We start from the raw sequence: 6345 nt of genomic DNA, 5'->3' as shown, positions 1-6345 counted from the left end.
GACAGAGCCAATGCCAGCCGGCTCCAAGACGGACCCGCCACTGGCCAAGGCCAAGCCAATCAGCGCCTCTGTGATAACATATTTAAGAAGGAAAACAAAACAGTTAGGAAGAGCTTTTGCAGCCAGAGAGAGGAGTGAGAAGATGTAAGAAACTCTGCAGACACCAAGGTCAGTGCAGAAGGAGGGGGAGGAGGTGCTCCAGGCGCCGGAGCGGAGATCCCCCTGCAGCCCGTGGTGAAGGCCATGGTGAAGCAGGCTGTCCCCCTGCAGCCCATGGAGGAAGGATGAGGGGGTGTAGAGATTCCACCTGCAGCCCGTGGAGGACCCCACGCTGGAGCAGGTGGAGGCACCTGAAGGAGGCTGTGGCCTGTGGGAAGCCCATGCTGGAGCAAGCTCCTGGCCGGACCTGTGGACCCGTGGACAGAGGAGCCCACGCCAGGGCAGGTTTGCTGGCAGGACTTGTGACCCCGTGGGGGATCCCACGCTGGAGCAGTTTGCTCCTGAAGGTCTGCACCCAATGGGAGAGACCACGCTGGAGCAGTTCATGAAGGACTGTAGCCTGTGGGAGGGACTCCATGCTGGAGCAAGGGAACGATGAGAGGAGTCCTCCCCCTGAGGATGAAGAAGCGGCAGAAACACCGTGTGATGAACTGACTGTAACCCCCATTCCCCGTCCCCCTGCGCAGCTGAGGGGGGAGGAGGTTGAAGCCGGGAGTGAAGTTGAGCCCGGGAAGATGGGAGGGGTGGGGGGAGGTGTTTTAAGACTTGATTTTATTTCTCATTCCTCTACTCTGTTTTGCTTAGTAATAAATTAGATGAATTCCCTCTCTAAGTTCGGTCTGTTTTGCTCATGACGACAATTAGTGAGTGATCTCTCCCTGTCCTTATCTCGACCCATAAGCGTTTCGTTATACCTTTTCTCCCCTGTCTAGTGAAGGAGGGGAGTGAGAGAGCAGCTCTGGTGGGCACCTGGCCCCCAGGCAGGGTCAACCCACCACAGTGGCAAAACTCACCTTAGCTTCAGGTGCAAAAGTACGAGGTTGCTAACTCTGCTCACATATCATTATTTCTATTATTCCCCTCTCAAATGTGTCTAACACTTCTCCTCTTGCAGTGATGAAAGTTTAATCGTATGCAGCTCTAATCCTTGGAATCATTCTTTAGTTTCTCTGTGTCATTTCATTTTATCTGGTTTTGAGGCCTCTTACCGCTGTCAGTGTTTTAATGTGATTGTTTCAAATTTTTTGCCATTATGCTAAAACAAACAAATAATAAAATAAGTTAATGGATAAAACTAAACAGGTGTGTAATTGAACTAATTTTATACAAGATTCTGCCAAAAAGAAAAGTAGACAAATTAGAGAAGAGGAAAGGAAAAAAGGAGTAGGCAAAAATGTTTCAGATAATTTGTAAAAATGTAGGCTATTAGTTTTATTAACAATAATAACAGATAAAACAGTGTCAGCATAAAATGATAGTACTAACTTGCGTCATAAGAACTCTGTTCTTCTAACTGCAGAATCTGAGTGTTGCCACTTAAATACAATATGTCTAGTTAGGTCAGTGATGAATTTGCTACATTAGATTTTCAGATGGTATAAATTGCTGTAGAATCAGCAGTACCATAGTAGGAATATTGATTTATTTCTGCTGGAAACAAAATTCCATGAGTTTTCCTATGTTAGAAGAGAGTTTATTTGGGATGAACATGCATTGCTTTTCTGTTGGGACCACTGATTATTTATTTATTTTTTTCATCTGACAATCCCTCTTCTGTAACTTTGTCTCCAATAATACAGGAATGGTGGAAATATATTTAATTCAATGTAATGCAATGTACAATATGATAATTCTGTGTTTATAATATTTTTCACCCTGGAGGATTCCAAAGTGACTTGCAGAACACAAAAAAGACTCTGCAGCATGGCAATATTTTAAACTTTTATTGTGGTATGCCAGAATAAATTAGGCACTAAAGTGAAGGGGCTTCCTTCTTTTTGTTGTTGGTGGGTTTTTTTAATGACACTGAAAACTTAAAAAAAAAATTAAGACACTAAAACTCCAGAGTGAACGAGTGTAGATGGAATTATCTTGGCTGTAACCTGTAAAAGATATCAGCATTAACAATCTTTCCACAGGATCTTAAAATGTCTATAAGGTTTTCAGTTTATGGTTTCATTTGTCAAGCACTACATTCAACATACAATTTAGCACACTGAGGTGATACTGATATTCTAAGATCACAGAGGAAAATGCCACTAATAAATCACCAGAATTAAAGTTGGTAGCACCTGTGGGTTCATTAGGGACAGGCTTTTTACCTGGACACTAGCCATCTAAAAGCCAAGGTTCTTACCTTAGGCCAGTCTCCTTTTATAGACTGTGGAGAAAGGAAACATCTCCACCAAATGTCCTTTATCTACCCATCGCAGAGGGAGATAAGATAATGATAATAACAAAACGGGTAGCTTCATATGTTTTAAGTTAAACATGATGTATCCCAAACTCAATAACTGCTGAAAAAAAGCACAAATTTCATCTTGTATATGTTTGGAACACAACAAAAAGTCAGAAGTAGAAAAGAATTCAGTAAAAATATGCTGGTGATATATAGTAGAAGAGTTAAAAAATAATGTTTTCCACTGTCCCATGCATTCCCAAGGGCTACAGGAACTGATTTTAAATTCTTGCTCAGCCTGTCTGATGATTTATTTAGTGCTTTCTTCCATGCTGCTGTAAGGGAGGTATGTACATGGATGCAAAACATCAGACTTGAGTTCAGGTAAAGTAAAAGACTAACGATACACTACAGAAAACACAGTTTGAGGAACTGGACAGAATATTAATCTAATTTCCCGTTAATCATCTTCTACTGATTAATCATCAAAAAAAAATCCAATTCAGAGTCATCTTAGACAAGTATTCATTGCTTGTAGATCCATTTTTTGGATGGTCCAGTGAGACTTTTGGATGGTCCAGTTACACTAGTCTTCCTGCAAGCTTCGCTTAACAACAGAATGTCCTCAGCTTTCCTGGAGGAGAAGCCACCCTCACAGAGATCTACCTTTGTCACCTTCATATTCAGTGCAGAGGAAAAGCTCCTTCCTGCCAGAAAAGAGCTTAATAGAGATACAGTAATGGCTGGAACCTTTTGGTTTTGCCAAAACGTGTACTATAACAATCTATAATTATAATAATACTAAAATGTTACTGTTTCTTGATTTTGCTTCGTCAGCATACCAGTCTGCTTTAAGCAAGAAAGACTATATTTCAGAGCATCTCAACTAAATATACATCCAGCTGAAGGTCTTAGCCCTTATGTATATGACCTTGACTCCGTTAAACAATCAAGAAAATGCATACAAGTATGCCTATGATGTGCTCTGCTGAATCAGAGACTGACCTTTGAATACGTTGGGAACACACTGCTGTACAACGTGAGGCCCCTTCAGTCACTTTTGCAATAAATTAGAGTTCTTGCTACCTCAGCTGTTCTCTATTTACTTCCCACTTACTTGCTCCAAGGCAGCCCATTAGGAATCACAGGATGCAATATGTAACACAGAACCAGAGAAGAAACATTTTTTCTCATTTTATGACCACCGTAAAATGAAAGTAGTTAATTTTTCATCCTGTGTTATTCTCACACAAAGCAAAAAAAGGCATCAATGTATTGTTGTGATTTTGTCATTATTATATACAATAAGACCCCAAAAGTGAAGTGATTAAAAAGCATCTCATACTTCCAGAACTAGTTATTATATTGTATCATAGTTTTGAATTGGTGTATATCTCCTTCCCCATTTTTCATTGCAGAAGTGATGCTTAAAATTTTATCAATGAAAGAATCTGGAGAATCCGTTAAATGGTCAGTTCAAAAACAATAATGAAAAACTAACAAAAGAAACAGTTTTGAAGTCAAGAATAAAACAAAACCCCACAACAAAGTACTATGTTATTTTCTATTCCACAAAAAGTAAGAGCTACAGAAAATAGTTATGGAGTTTCCCAGACAAGTCAGTCTAGACTTTGCAATAGACTACACTTGGTTTAATTTCACTTTAGGTATATGAACTGTAATAAATACAAATAGCAAAGAAACAGAGTGATACATTTGTTATGTGTACAAGCTTTTATTTTGCAAATTGATCTAAAAGCATACTTTTGACTTCTAAAGTCAAAAGAATTATGATCTAATACTATATCTCATTTTGATCAGTCTTTTCCCTTTAAATAATTTATCTTTACTTCTGATACTGATTTCTTCTGAACAATATAGAGTATTTACTATTAATCTAGAGAACATAATGATTAAAATTCTAAGCAAAAGCTTAGAATACAAAGAAACTAAAATTCTAAGCAGAAGCTTACATAAAGCTTGAGGATTTCCTGTAATGCACAACTAGCTACTTTACTCCCTTGCACAAAATTCTCAAATAACGTTGATAAGCATCCTTCAGCAAAAGTTTGTCGGTACTGCTATGGAACATTTTAAACATTTCCACCATCTTCTTTAAGTGTGCCAGTGACACTAGCAGTTTGTACCTTGTCTGTAGTGGCTTCAGCAAAATATCATCAACCTTTTTTTCCTCTATGAACACCACTTTTTGTATGGTGGTTTTTTGTTAGTTTGTTGGGTTTTTTATATTTTTAGGTTATTAGACAGAAGTATTTCTATGTAAGATATCACCATTGTAATGCTAATGCAAAATTTGGAGAATTCACAGATTCACGGAATCACAGATTGGTAGGGCTTGGAAGGGACCTCTGGAGATCATCTAGTCCAACCCCCCTGCTAGAGCAGGATCACCCAGAGCAGGTTGCACAGGATCACATCTAGGCAGGTTTTGAGTATCTCCAGAGAATTCATTACAGCTGTTCTTTAACTCACCTGATTTCAATCATCAGAAAGCCATCTAATTAAATCTAGTAATTTTTGGGTTTTTGGCAGTCAATAGCAAGAGACAGATATTAAATGGGCCCTTTATAAAAAGAACTTTGTGGTGAGTTGACCATGGCTGGATGCCAGGTGCCCACCAAGCCGCTCTATCACTCCCCTCCCCAGCAGAATAAGGAGAAAATACGATGGAAATCTCATGGGTGAAGATAAGGACAGGGAGATTATTCACCAATTACCATTACGGGCAAAACAGACTTGACTTAGGGAAATACATTTAATTCCTTGCCAATTAATAATATTGCTGTCCTGTGTAAGCACTCCATGGGCTGCCACTTCTTTCAGGGCACATCCACCTGCTCTGACATGGAGTCCCCATGGGCTGCAGTGTGGAAATATGCGTCACCATGGTATTTTCCACAGGCTGCACGGGAGTCTCTGCTCTGCCCCTTGGAGCACTTCCTCCTCCTTCTTCTCTGGCCTCAGTGCCTGCAGGGCTGTTTCTCTCATATTTTCACATTCCTCTCTTCTGGCTGCTGTTGCACAACAGTTTTTACCATTTCTTAAATATTTTGTCACAAAGGTGCCACCAACATCACTGGTGGGCTCAGCTTTGTCCAGCAGCGGGTCAGTTTTGGAGTCATCTGAAACTGGCTCTGTCTGACATGGGAACAGCTTCTGGTGTCTTCTCACAGAGGCCACCCCTGCGGCCCCTCTGCTACCAAGACCTTGCCACGTGAACCCAATACAGGCTTGGAGGAGGAGACAGGGAGCTGCCCCTCTCCGGCCATGCCTTGGGCCCAGCCTTAGCCCAGCACAGTGGGGAAAGGGGATAAACACCAAGCAGGAAGACTTTTAAGAGCAGGTTCGCATAAAAAGAAATCAATCTAGGTATTACATATATATACACACACACACATCAGAGAACTGCAATTCCTCTCATTTTATTAGGAATAAAAATAAGTCCAGTATATTTTTACTGAAGAATTTGATTTATGGAAGAACTGTATAATGACATGGTTTGCAATAGCTATTACTTATAAGCTTTCAGAATTTCTTTTGCTTAGCGTTGGGATAATTGCCATGCTCTTTAATATACTAAAAAACAACAGCAACAAAAAGCTGTTCTACCTTCTTGCTAGATTTGTATTTTGATGCAGATGCAACCTTTTTCCTTTCACTTTTATTAAAACAAATTCCACTTGCAAATACCAAAACGTGAACTTGACCAAAATGTTACATAGTTACATTTTAAAGAGTTAAAAGTGTATTATCAGCTCTTAACCTTATTTTAAAGTTTCGGTCCAACTCACTGTTCTTCATTACTTCATAACAGCACTACAAATCTGAGAGAAAGCTGGCTAACAGCTTAATACCTTATCAAATACAGCTACATTTCATCCGCAAAGCAGCTCACAGTGGTTAGGACACACTGTGCATTTAGACTT

The sequence above is a fragment of the Grus americana genome, chromosome 1, assembly GCF_028858705.1.
Source record: "Grus americana isolate bGruAme1 chromosome 1, bGruAme1.mat, whole genome shotgun sequence".
Lineage (NCBI taxonomy): Eukaryota > Metazoa > Chordata > Aves > Gruiformes > Gruidae > Grus > Grus americana.
Note: the sequence above shows the minus strand (reverse complement) of the source record.